This window comes from Durio zibethinus, chromosome 5 (genome assembly GCF_047325235.1).
Source record: "Durio zibethinus cultivar Kanyao isolate XHJ-2024 chromosome 5, ASM4732523v1, whole genome shotgun sequence".
NCBI lineage: Eukaryota > Viridiplantae > Streptophyta > Magnoliopsida > Malvales > Malvaceae > Durio > Durio zibethinus.
In genome coordinates this window covers 10,285,273-10,296,555 of record NC_143166.1, presented here as the reverse complement: position 1 = coordinate 10,296,555, position 11,283 = coordinate 10,285,273, and positions in this window count along the sequence as shown.

Below are 11,283 nucleotides of genomic sequence, written 5' to 3'. Positions count from 1 at the left end.
GCATCACATGCATTGCATCTAGAGCTCTTAGTACACGCATCCATGAATAGTTATAAAAAAGACAAGGATTTTTCATTTCTTGGTAAGAATAAAATTTTGATCTTTGGGTGAAGATAATGATCAAATGAGAGATTTCTAAAAGAAAAGGGGTTACTTGTTTAAAGATGAAAAATTAGTTTCAAAACGATGATTTTTTTTAAAGTTGTGGAGCCTTTGCTTAGAAGAGCTTTTTTCAAGATGAATTTTTAAAGTTGTGAAGTCTCTGCTTAAATGAGCTTTTTCCAAGATGAATTTTTAAAGTTATGGAGCCTTTGCTTAGAAGAGCTTTTTCCAAAATGAATTTTTAAAGTTGTTTAGTTTCTGCTTAAAAGAGCTTTTTCCAAGATGATTCTTTAAAGTTGTTGAACCTCTGCTTAGAGGATCATTCATTGTCAAAATTCATAAATCCTTTGAGGAGCCCTTTTAAATTTTTAAAAGTCGTTGAGCCTATGCTTAGAGGAGCCTTTTTAAATTTAAAAAAAAAATTAAATAAAAAATTAAATCTCTGATTAGACTAGCGTTTTCTTCTTTTCGGATAAAATAGTTGTTTGTTTGTCTTTGCCTTATTCTTGATTTTCAGAAATAGGCAAAGAAGGGTAGATGTAGATACGATTTTATTCATTTATTTATTTTTCTTTCTTTTCTTTTTTTTTTCCTTTTTCTGGTAGTTTTTTTTTGTCACTGGTAGTCACACTACCAGGGGCTCTGACAGCCACCGAGAGTCATTCTGACAATTGGTGGCTAACCTAATTGTAGGCAATCAAAATTTTAAAATTTCTAAGATTTTGATCTTCTTTTTACTCTATAAATAGAGCTACAAAAAACACCAACGGGATCCAGAGAAAAAGAAAGGAAACTTTGCAAAGAAAAAAAATCCTATCAAAAAGAAAAACCAAAAAAAAAAACAAAGAAACAAAAAACCACAGTCCCTTGGAGTGGGGAACCCAGCATCGAGAACCTTTGCAAAAAAAAGTCAAAATTAGTTTAAAAAAAAAGCAAGTCAGAATACCATAAAAAAAAGGGTTTGCACTCATGACCGATGCCGAACCAGACCAAACTGAACTGAACCACCGAAATGAACCATCGAACCGACCGAATTCGCATTGACCGGGCCGTTGATCAGTGCGATTTAGGTAAAAAAAAATTTTTTTGGAAATTTTGGAATTTTTTTGTTATTTTAAAATTTATTATTAATATTCATACATATTAAAATGCTTATATCTGTTAGAATAAGTTTTTGTTGAAATAAATAAAAATAAATAATGAAATACATAATTAAAATTTTTGATAATTTTTATTTTTTAAATAAAATAATAAACTTGAAAATAATAACAATTGTAAAAAAAATTAAAAAAATAAAAAAGGAAAATTTTTATTTAACGATGAGATTCAAATGTACTCCGAGTACTTATGCTTATGAAATCTCTAGATGAGAAGATTTTTTTAAAAATAATACCAATGTATTGGAGTATTTATAAAAAGTTTTTAATACAATAACAATTTTTCCTTTTTTATTAATAAAAAAATAAAATTATCTAATAAATTAAAAATAAAGTGATAAAAAATAAGGAAAAAAAAATTTTATCCGAGGATGGGATTCTAAAAGTATTTCGAGTAGTGATACTTTACGAAATCTCTAAGTGAGAAGATTTTTCATAAATATTACCAGTGTATTGGAACATTTATAAAAATCTTCAATATGATAAAAATTTCTTTTTTCTTCAATAAAATAGTAATAATGAAAATTAATAAAATTTTTAAAAGAAGCAATAAAATGTATGCATTAACATAGCATTTTTTTTTTTTTGCATTGCATGCACAACATGCATTTTTACAAAAAATAAATTCGAATCTCCAAGGATGAGATTCGAAGGTATTCCGAGAAGTGATACTTAAGAAATCTATAGGTAAGAAAAAGTTCTTCTAATGTTGCCAATGTATTAGAACGTTTTAAGAATTATTTTAATGAAAAGATTCTGATTTATTTTTCTTGAATAAAAAATGAAACAATAAAAAATAGAATAAAATTAAAAAATCAATTGCCAATAAATGAAAAATAAAGAAAATTATTTTTCAAACACCGAAAATAAGACTGTTTTTATCAAAATTAATGGATAACATATAGTTAATCGGTACCATTTTAAACGGGCGCTGTGGGTGTGCTAATATTTCCTCATGCGTAACCAACTTCCGAATCCAGACTATTTTGCAGACCCTAAAATTATTCTTTTAATAAAATTTAATTAATTTTAAGATTTTGTTAAAAGGATATGTTTTAATAGGTGGCCAAGTTCACCTAGCTAAAAAAGATTGGTGGCGACTCACTCTTTTTTTTTTCCTAAATTTGTCGGACGGACACAAAACCGTTACGACACCTAAAACCTTTCCAATTTTACACCATCATTTTTCACACAAAATTGATCCTTGACACGATTTTTCCCTTTTTTATCTTTTTTTTTTTTAAATTGTTGGAGCTGTAACAGATGTAAGCCTTTTTTTTTTTTTGTTTAAGTAAGGACGTGCCTAAGATGAGCAAGGTTTTCAATTTGTCATGGAAGGAAGAAATGCCAAGATTTTAAAGCCTAGAAACCATTTTTAACATTAACAGGTGCAAACCAAATGTGAAAGGAAGAAAGCCATCTTCTTTTTTACTCTAACAAGTGCAAATAGATCGTGAAAGGAAGAAAGCCACATTCTTTTTTTTACACTAATCGACGCAAACCAAACATGAAAGGGAGAAAGAAAACCATATTTTAAATCTAGAAATTATTTTATTTTTAGCATTACTAGGTGTAAACTGAACATGAAAGGAGGAAAGCCATCCTTTTTTTTTACTCTAATAAGTACAAACCAATCATGAAAGAAAGAAAGCGACCTTTTTTTTTTACGCTAACAGGTGCAAATCGAACATGAAATAAAGAAAACCATTTTTTTTTTTACTCTAACAGGTGTAAACCAATCATGAAAGGAAGAAAGCCACCTTTGTTTTTACACTAACAGGTGTAAACCGAACATGAAAAAAAGAAAGCCATCTTCTTGTTTACTTTAACAAGTGCAAACCAATCATGAAATGAAAAAAGCCACCTTCTTTTTGACACTAATAGGTGCAAATCGAACATGAAAGGAAGAAAACCATCTTTTAAATCTAGAAACTTTTTTTTTTTGGCTTTATTGGTTGCAAACCAAAAACGAAAGGAAGAAAACAATCTTTTTTTTTTTTACTCTAATAAGTGCAAATCGATCATGAAAGGAAGAAAGCCACTTTTTTTTAACAGTAACCTATGCAAACCAAACATGAAAGGAAGAAAACCATTTTTTAAATCTAAAAACTTTTTTTTTTGTTACTAGGTAAAACCCGAACATGAAAGGAATAAAACAAAACAAGTTTTTCCATTTAATTCTATTTTTTGTAATAGAAACATTAAAAGGAAATGGGATGTTTTTATGGAAATTTTGGTTTCAAGAAGAAAATAAAGGAGCTTACTTCCATTATCTTCCAATTGGTATCATAGGCATACAAAGGGCAGGACTATACAAAAAAATGACAGCTTAAATCCTTTTTAAACGTGCATGATAGGTATATGACTTTATACTAGAAAACTTGACTATGATTTTATGCTAAAAAATGTGGTAAATAGGAATATTCAAGGTTAATAAAAATACTACCTTTTTTTGCTTATGACTCTTCCTTAATCTTCCTTTCTGTTCTTGTTGGTGGTTTCCCTTGATTCATTCCTCTTTACATTTTTTCTTTTGGTTCTTCGTGGTTCCTTCCCTCATTCTTCTATCTAGAAAAGAAATCTCTACACTGCTAAAACTCCCTCCTTTTCCTTTTTAGCCTTTTCCTCTTAGCTTTTTTTTTTCTTTCAAGAGCCCATCCCTTCCTTGTAAAGATGAAAGTCACTAAAATATCTTTGAAAGATTGAATATGGGTCTTTGGATCAAATCTCATCCAAGGGCCAAAGATCCACCTTTTTTTTTTCAAGGAGCAATCTTTAGCTATTGGATCAAGATTCAATATGAGATCTACTGGTCCCTATTATTTACCATAAATGTTAGATTTTTATACCTTCTAAACTAAATAAAAATATCATTTTACCCTTAGTACAAAATTTTTAGTATTTAAATAATTTTCTTAGAAATCAATGTCCCTATACTTATTTTTGAGATTTTAAAAGAACAAAAATCATGAAATATTATAAAATTAAGATCTAGAAATTTTCATGAAAATTCAAGCTTAAAAAGGTCAAATTACGAAAATACCCCTAAAAGGTATTTTGGTGATTTCACATATTTTTGGGTACTACTGTGATTTCAAATGTACCAAAAAACATCAAATATTATAAAATTATAATCTAAAAAGTTTCACAAAAAATGACCTCGAGAAGGTTAAATTACAAAAATACCTTTAAAGGGTATTTTGATAATTTCATTCCTTTCGAAGTGTGATTTAGGTGTTCAATGCATCAAAAATCAATAAAAAATATTATGCTATTATCTAAAAGTTTTTATGAAAATTTGATTTTAGGAAGGTCAAATTATGAAAATACCCTTAAAGGGTATTTTGATAATTTATATTTTTCCAAGTGCAATAAAAATTTTTAGTGCTGTAAAAATCACCAATTTTAATTTTAAACCACATTGATTCCAACTAAGTTGTGAATTTTGAGAATTGTCCCAAGTTCTATCCATTTTGACTAAGTCTTGTGCAATTTTAACTCTATTGACCAAGTTTGACTGGATTTGACCAGAGTGGACTTTAGGGCTTGCTTCATTTATTCCTTACCCCTCATGCATCCACGTGAAAATGTAGCCTTCATATAAATCTCATGTGAAAGAGTTTGACAGCAACTATACGAGTCTCTTATTTATTTATTTATTATAGGTCGATTATTGATATATTTTATAGGTTCTTAAAGTGGGTTTTCTTATGGGCTTCAAATGGGCTTTATTTAGGCTTATAATTGGGTCTCTAAATGGACCAACTTGTGGGCTCTTTATGGGTTGTAAATGGGCTTAGGTCACCCATGTTAAAAAATATTCTAGACAAAATTTAGTGTCTACTGGCATAAAAATTTTCCCAATCATTTTAACCAATTCCAACTTGGGTCGCTTGCAATACACCTTCAAATCCAGTCTGGCCATTATGTTGTCTTCGGTTTTACCCTTAACATCCATCATTGTATTAAAGACATTGACAAAGACATTACGTTCAATATGCATCACATCAAACTTGTGTTGAATAAGATTGGTATGCCAATATGGCAAATCCCAAAATATACTTTTCTTCACTCAATTATGACTTTCACCAAAACCATTTAACTTCTAATCACTATATTTCATGCCAAATGTGATATCAGGAAAGCCAATTAAGCAAGCCAAAATTTTTTCACCTGATAATGGAATAATAGGGGATTCACACTCAACTCTTTTTTGAAATTTATCTCTTTGCCTTCTAGAAGGATGATCAAAAGGCCAAAACTGATGATGACAATCGAACAAGTAAGGCTTCTTACCATGAGCCAATAAAAAAAACTTATCCTAGGCAATAAGGACATGATAAGTTTCTATGAGTGCTCCATCCAAACAACATACCATATGTAGAAAAATCATTAATTATCCATAAAAGAGTTACCCTCAAATGAAAACTTTAATTTTTTATAGGCATTATATGTCACAATACCTTTCAACCATAATATTTTTAACTCATCTATTAATGGTCTTAAGAAAATATCTATATTTTGACCCAAACTGCTCTTTCATGGAATGAGCATATTCAATAAGATATATTTTCGCTTCATACACAACTATCATTAGCATTATTGGCCAACAAAAGTATGGTTTCACACTTGGACCAAATAGACAAAAACCATCCTACATAAACCTAGTCTTAATTTCAAAGTTCAAGTGTAAATGATTCATGGCTTACAATTGAAATGTTCCCAAGTTTCACCATCAACAGGATGCCAAAGCACACCATCATGATTTTGGTTATAGGCATGCCATGTCATATATTTAGCAATTTTAGTTAACATATAAAGTCTTTAAAGTCTTGGTATCAATGGCACATAATGCAAGATTTTATAAGGAATTTGTTTTTTCATCTCATCAGTAGATTTATTCCTTAAATATCGAGAATGACCACATAATGAACAATATGTCAAATTTACTCCTTTATTATAAAACAACATGTAATTATTTTCACATACATGAATTTTTTTATAACCAAGTCCAAGTTTTGTCATTTTTTTTTTTCATTTTATAGAAGTTTTTTGGTAATTATCATCCACTAGTAACATATCCTTCATTATACTCATTAGACGATCAAAATATGACTCACTTGTGTTAAACTCTGATTTACAATTTAAAAGTTATGACATAGCAGAGAGGATTGTGTGTTTCGTATAGCTTGACCACAACGATTCATCTACATCATTCAACAAAGAATAGAAGCTTACCGCGTCTCCATTCGGATCTTCCTCATCGACTCTTGCCTCACTAACATGAGAAACAGCCACCTAAAATCAAGACAAACAACATCCATAACCATTCTAGTATCTAAATTTTTTGTTTTTACTTTACTAATTGTTCAAAGGTATCTCTACTTATTAATGGCTATCCTACTTCTAAAACCCCATGTGAGACTTAACTCATATGACCAAGAGTAAACCTTTTGTAATAAAGGTGCTTATGCATACCATTCATTTTTAAAAGCTTGTTGTTATCACATTGGGCATAAGGACACCTAATCTTCCCATTACTTACAAAATATGGTTGAGAAAAAACATAGCTAATAAATTCCTCCACACCATCACAAAAGTTTTGACTAATGTATCCATTTACATTTAAATGATAATACATCCAAAAGCAATCTTTGTCCATTTTTCAACCCTAATTGATCATCATAAAGTCCTATAAAGTAATTATTGGTATAATTTACAAAATTACCTAAAGGATAACATGGGGTATTATTGGTTTACTTTAACAAATAATCCATCAATGGCAGCCTAAGTCTTAAAAAAATTCATCATGCATACTATGAAACAACACCATCACAACAAGTCCAATGTTCGGCACAAAAAAACTATATTTTTGATTTCAATGATTGAAAAATACCTTAAATATTGGGCTTTTCAGTGCAATTCAAGGTGTTGTAGGAGATTGCTTCTATAGTACTTCTACAGAGGTTATTTTACTTTTAAAGTCAATGGAATAGAAAATAATAAAAGTAACTATCATGAAAAGGAATGAAAATAGCATATTCATTAAAAAGAAAAAAAATGAAAGAATGCATGGTATTCCTAAACATATGAATTTGAGAGAGGAAATCAAAGAGAAAAGTATTTGTTTCACCTGTATAAATATATAAAAAGGGATGTTAAGAGTAAGCTTTCAACCTTGCAATAACCAAACCTAATCCTAAACACTAGCCATCTCACATAGCCATTTGACATATATGCACACATCATTAGATACCACTAGCCATCTCACATAACCATTTGATATTCATGCATCATCATTAGATACAAACATGCACCATTAGCTAGTTGATGCAAGCACACCCATTAGTCATTTGACATGCATGCAATCATCATTAGATACAAGCACGCACGATTAGCTATTGACAAAAGCATGGACCATTATCCAATTGACATGCATGCATGTATCATCAAAACAAGCACGCATCATAAGCCATTTGACAATCACACACCATCAACTATTTGACTCACACATACATCATTATACACAAGCATGTACCATCAACTATTTGACTCACACATACATTATTATACACAAGCATGTACCATCAGCTATTTGACACATCACCATCATACACCATCATCATACACCATTATTATACACAAGCAAAAACCATCATTCTTTCATATATGCTTTTAATCTTTGATAATTTTTATAGTACCTACATATTACTTATTTTTTTAGAAAGTTAGCTAAACTAATTGGTTTGGTTTGAAGGGGTGGTGAACTACTTTAAAATTTTGTTTGGTGCAAGATTTGGATGGTAGACTGATCTGAGTCTTTATGGCAAAGTCTAGGCATCTGCTAAAATTCTTTAGGAATGAGTTTTAATCTTTTGGCTTTTAATTAGTTTTTGTTATAAAATTCTTTGCTTGTCCAGCCCACTTGACAATAGTATACTTCTTTTATTACTAATTGTATAACTTTCAACATTTATCTTCATATATTTATATTTCATCATGCACTTAGAGTTCTTTGATTTTTAAAGCAAAAGCATATAAACTTACTTGTTGATCTTTATCTTGTTTGACATTATTACATATTTTAGAGTCTAGGGAAAAGTAAAAAATGGTCCAAAAGGACAAGACCATGCCAAGAATATTGTAGCCTATTCAATACTAAACATTTAGAAGTTTATAACTTAGTAGAATGAATGATTCATAACCTAAGTTGTTTTAATAATATCCACGCAAAAATCTATGAGTTAAAGTTTAATAAATGAATCAAGTTACAATCAAATTTGTAAAAAATCCATAAAAACATTTAAACCATAAACAGAAGAATCAAAAGCTAAAAAGCTAAAAATTTCAAGAAAAATGAGTTTTTGTTAATTGACTTTTAAAGCTCTAGGAACCACCTTAATATTTTCATAGTTTTATTGTCTGTTCATAATACTTATGCCAATTTAATCAAAGTTCCAGGAACCAAAATTTTGCAATGTCCTAGGAACCACAATACTAGAATATTTCAATGTTTTTTCTAGTTTAACCAAAAGAAAAATTGGTGAAAAAACAAAACAAAGTTAGTACCTACCAACGGTATGACGAAAACAAAGAATGATGGCAGTTGAAGAAGAGACAAGGAAGCTAAGGCGTTAGAAAGAATGAACCAACAAAAGAGAGAGAATGAACTGACGAAAGAAAGAGAATGAATCAATGAAATAGGGGTTGTGGCAACATGTGATGACAATGAGGGGAGGAGATGGGAGAATGACAGGGGTTTGGGGCTTTAGGATTTAGGGATTTTATTTTTATTGTATTTATCGATGATTACTAATGAAAATTTCATTGGTAACCAAAATTTATTAATTAATTAATTTATTTATTTTATATCACATAATTTATTCTAATTTTTTTACAAAAACCATTTACCGATGAAATAATCTGTTGGCAATTCATCGGTAAAGCTTATACCAATGGATTATCGAGGATTACTAAAGGATTATTTCGTTTATATTTCCCACACTAATTTTCCAATATTTGGCCTTATATTCACGTACAGAATACTAACGATTTTTTTTTGTCAATAAATTCTATCGATATTTTGTTGGAATTTCATTGATATTTTGTCAGTGTTTCCATGGTAATTTTATAGTTATGATCCATTAGTAAGCCATTAGCAGTCTATTGGTAATTATCGACAAAATTTTTCCATCGGTAAAATTTTGTCGATGTTAAACAAATTTCTAGTAGTAATTGTGAAAAAATCCCATTCTCATTTAAATAACCTTGAAACTCAAGACTCAAGTATTCTCCACCTTTATCATATTTAAGTGCCAAAATACTCTTGCTAGTTTGGTTTTCAACCTCTTTTCTAAAGTTTTTGAACTTTTTAAAGGATTTAGACTTGTGTTTCATTAGATACACATAACCATATCTTGTATGATCATTGGTAAACATAATGAAATAGGAATATCCTTCTCTAGCATTTATATTCATTGGACCACATACATCTGAATGTACTAATCTCAGAACTACATTGGATCTTTCTCTTTTTCCACTAAAAGGTGATTTAGTCATCTTCCAAATAAGCATGATTCACAAGTTCCATAAGATTCATAATTAAAAGGATCAAAGTATCCTTGTCTATGAAACTTAGTGACTCTTTTTTCATTCGTATGACCAAGCCTACAATGCCAAAAGTAAGATTGATTTGGTTGATCTAATTTAGGTTTCTTAACATTTATGTTGAGAATATCATTGTTTAATCTAAGAACATATAAACCATTATTATACATTCCCATGCCATAAAAGTATCATTTAAATAAAAAGAGCAACTATTGCCCTTAACCTTAAATGAAAAACCATCATGCATAGTTAAATAAGAAATTGAAATGATGTTCTTTATTTTGACTAGAACATAATAACAATCCTTGAGTTATAAAATTAAACTAGAAGGTAAAGGCAAATAATAAGTCCCAACAGCATATGCATCAACACTTGCTCTATCTCTAACCCACACGAAAACCTTTCTTTTCTTTTTTTAGGATCCATTCTTCTTTAACCCTTGTATGTCATTACAAAAGTGAAAACCACATTCAATATCTAATACCCATAACGATGTGTCAAAAAGAGATAGATTGATCTTAATCATAAACATACCCAAAGTAAAAGTCTCTTTAGACTTCTTAGCCTTCAAGCTTGCTTAGTACATCTTACAATTCCTATTCCAATGACCTTTTTTTTACCATAGTGGTAAAAACACCCTTGTCCTTCTTGATGTTACTAGTAGGATTGAGAGCCTTATTTGATTCCTCTTTCTTGTCAACCTTCTTACTTTTCTTCCACTTACCTAATTTCTTTTTGGATTTATATGAAGAAACTAGAAGAGCCTTAGGCTTTTGATTCTTTATGGATTTCTCGATAGTGTTTAGCATATTCATTAATTGTGGTAATGATAATTTCATCTAATGCATGTTAAAGTTCATCACAAATTGTGAAAAGCTACTAAAAAGAAATGATAAGATTAAGTTAACACTTAACTCATGATCCATTACAAATCTCAACTGTCCAACTTTCTCAATCCAATTGATCATCTTGAGACAATGCATTTTAATTGAAGTACTCTTAGATATTATTGTTTGAAACAATTCCTCAGAGGTTTTAATCTTTTCAATCCATCTTTGTTTGTTAAAAAATTTTTTAAGGTGCATAATGATTGTTGGAGCATCCATGTTCTCATGTTGCCTTTGTAACTTAGAGATCGTGCTAGCTACCATAATGCATATAACTTGATTAGCATGGTCTTTATGGGCTTCATAAATTGGCCAAACTTTCTCATCAACACTAGCATCTGGTTCTTTAAAAACTGGCTCATCAATAACATAAAACATTTTCTTTTGCCTTAAGACAAGCTTAAGATTACGGTACTAATCATTGAAGTTAGACCCTATGAGCTTATTAGCATTAAGTATGCTACAAACTAATAAGTTATTACTTATCTTTCTAGCAACCTATAAAATATGAATAAGCACCAGTCATATTG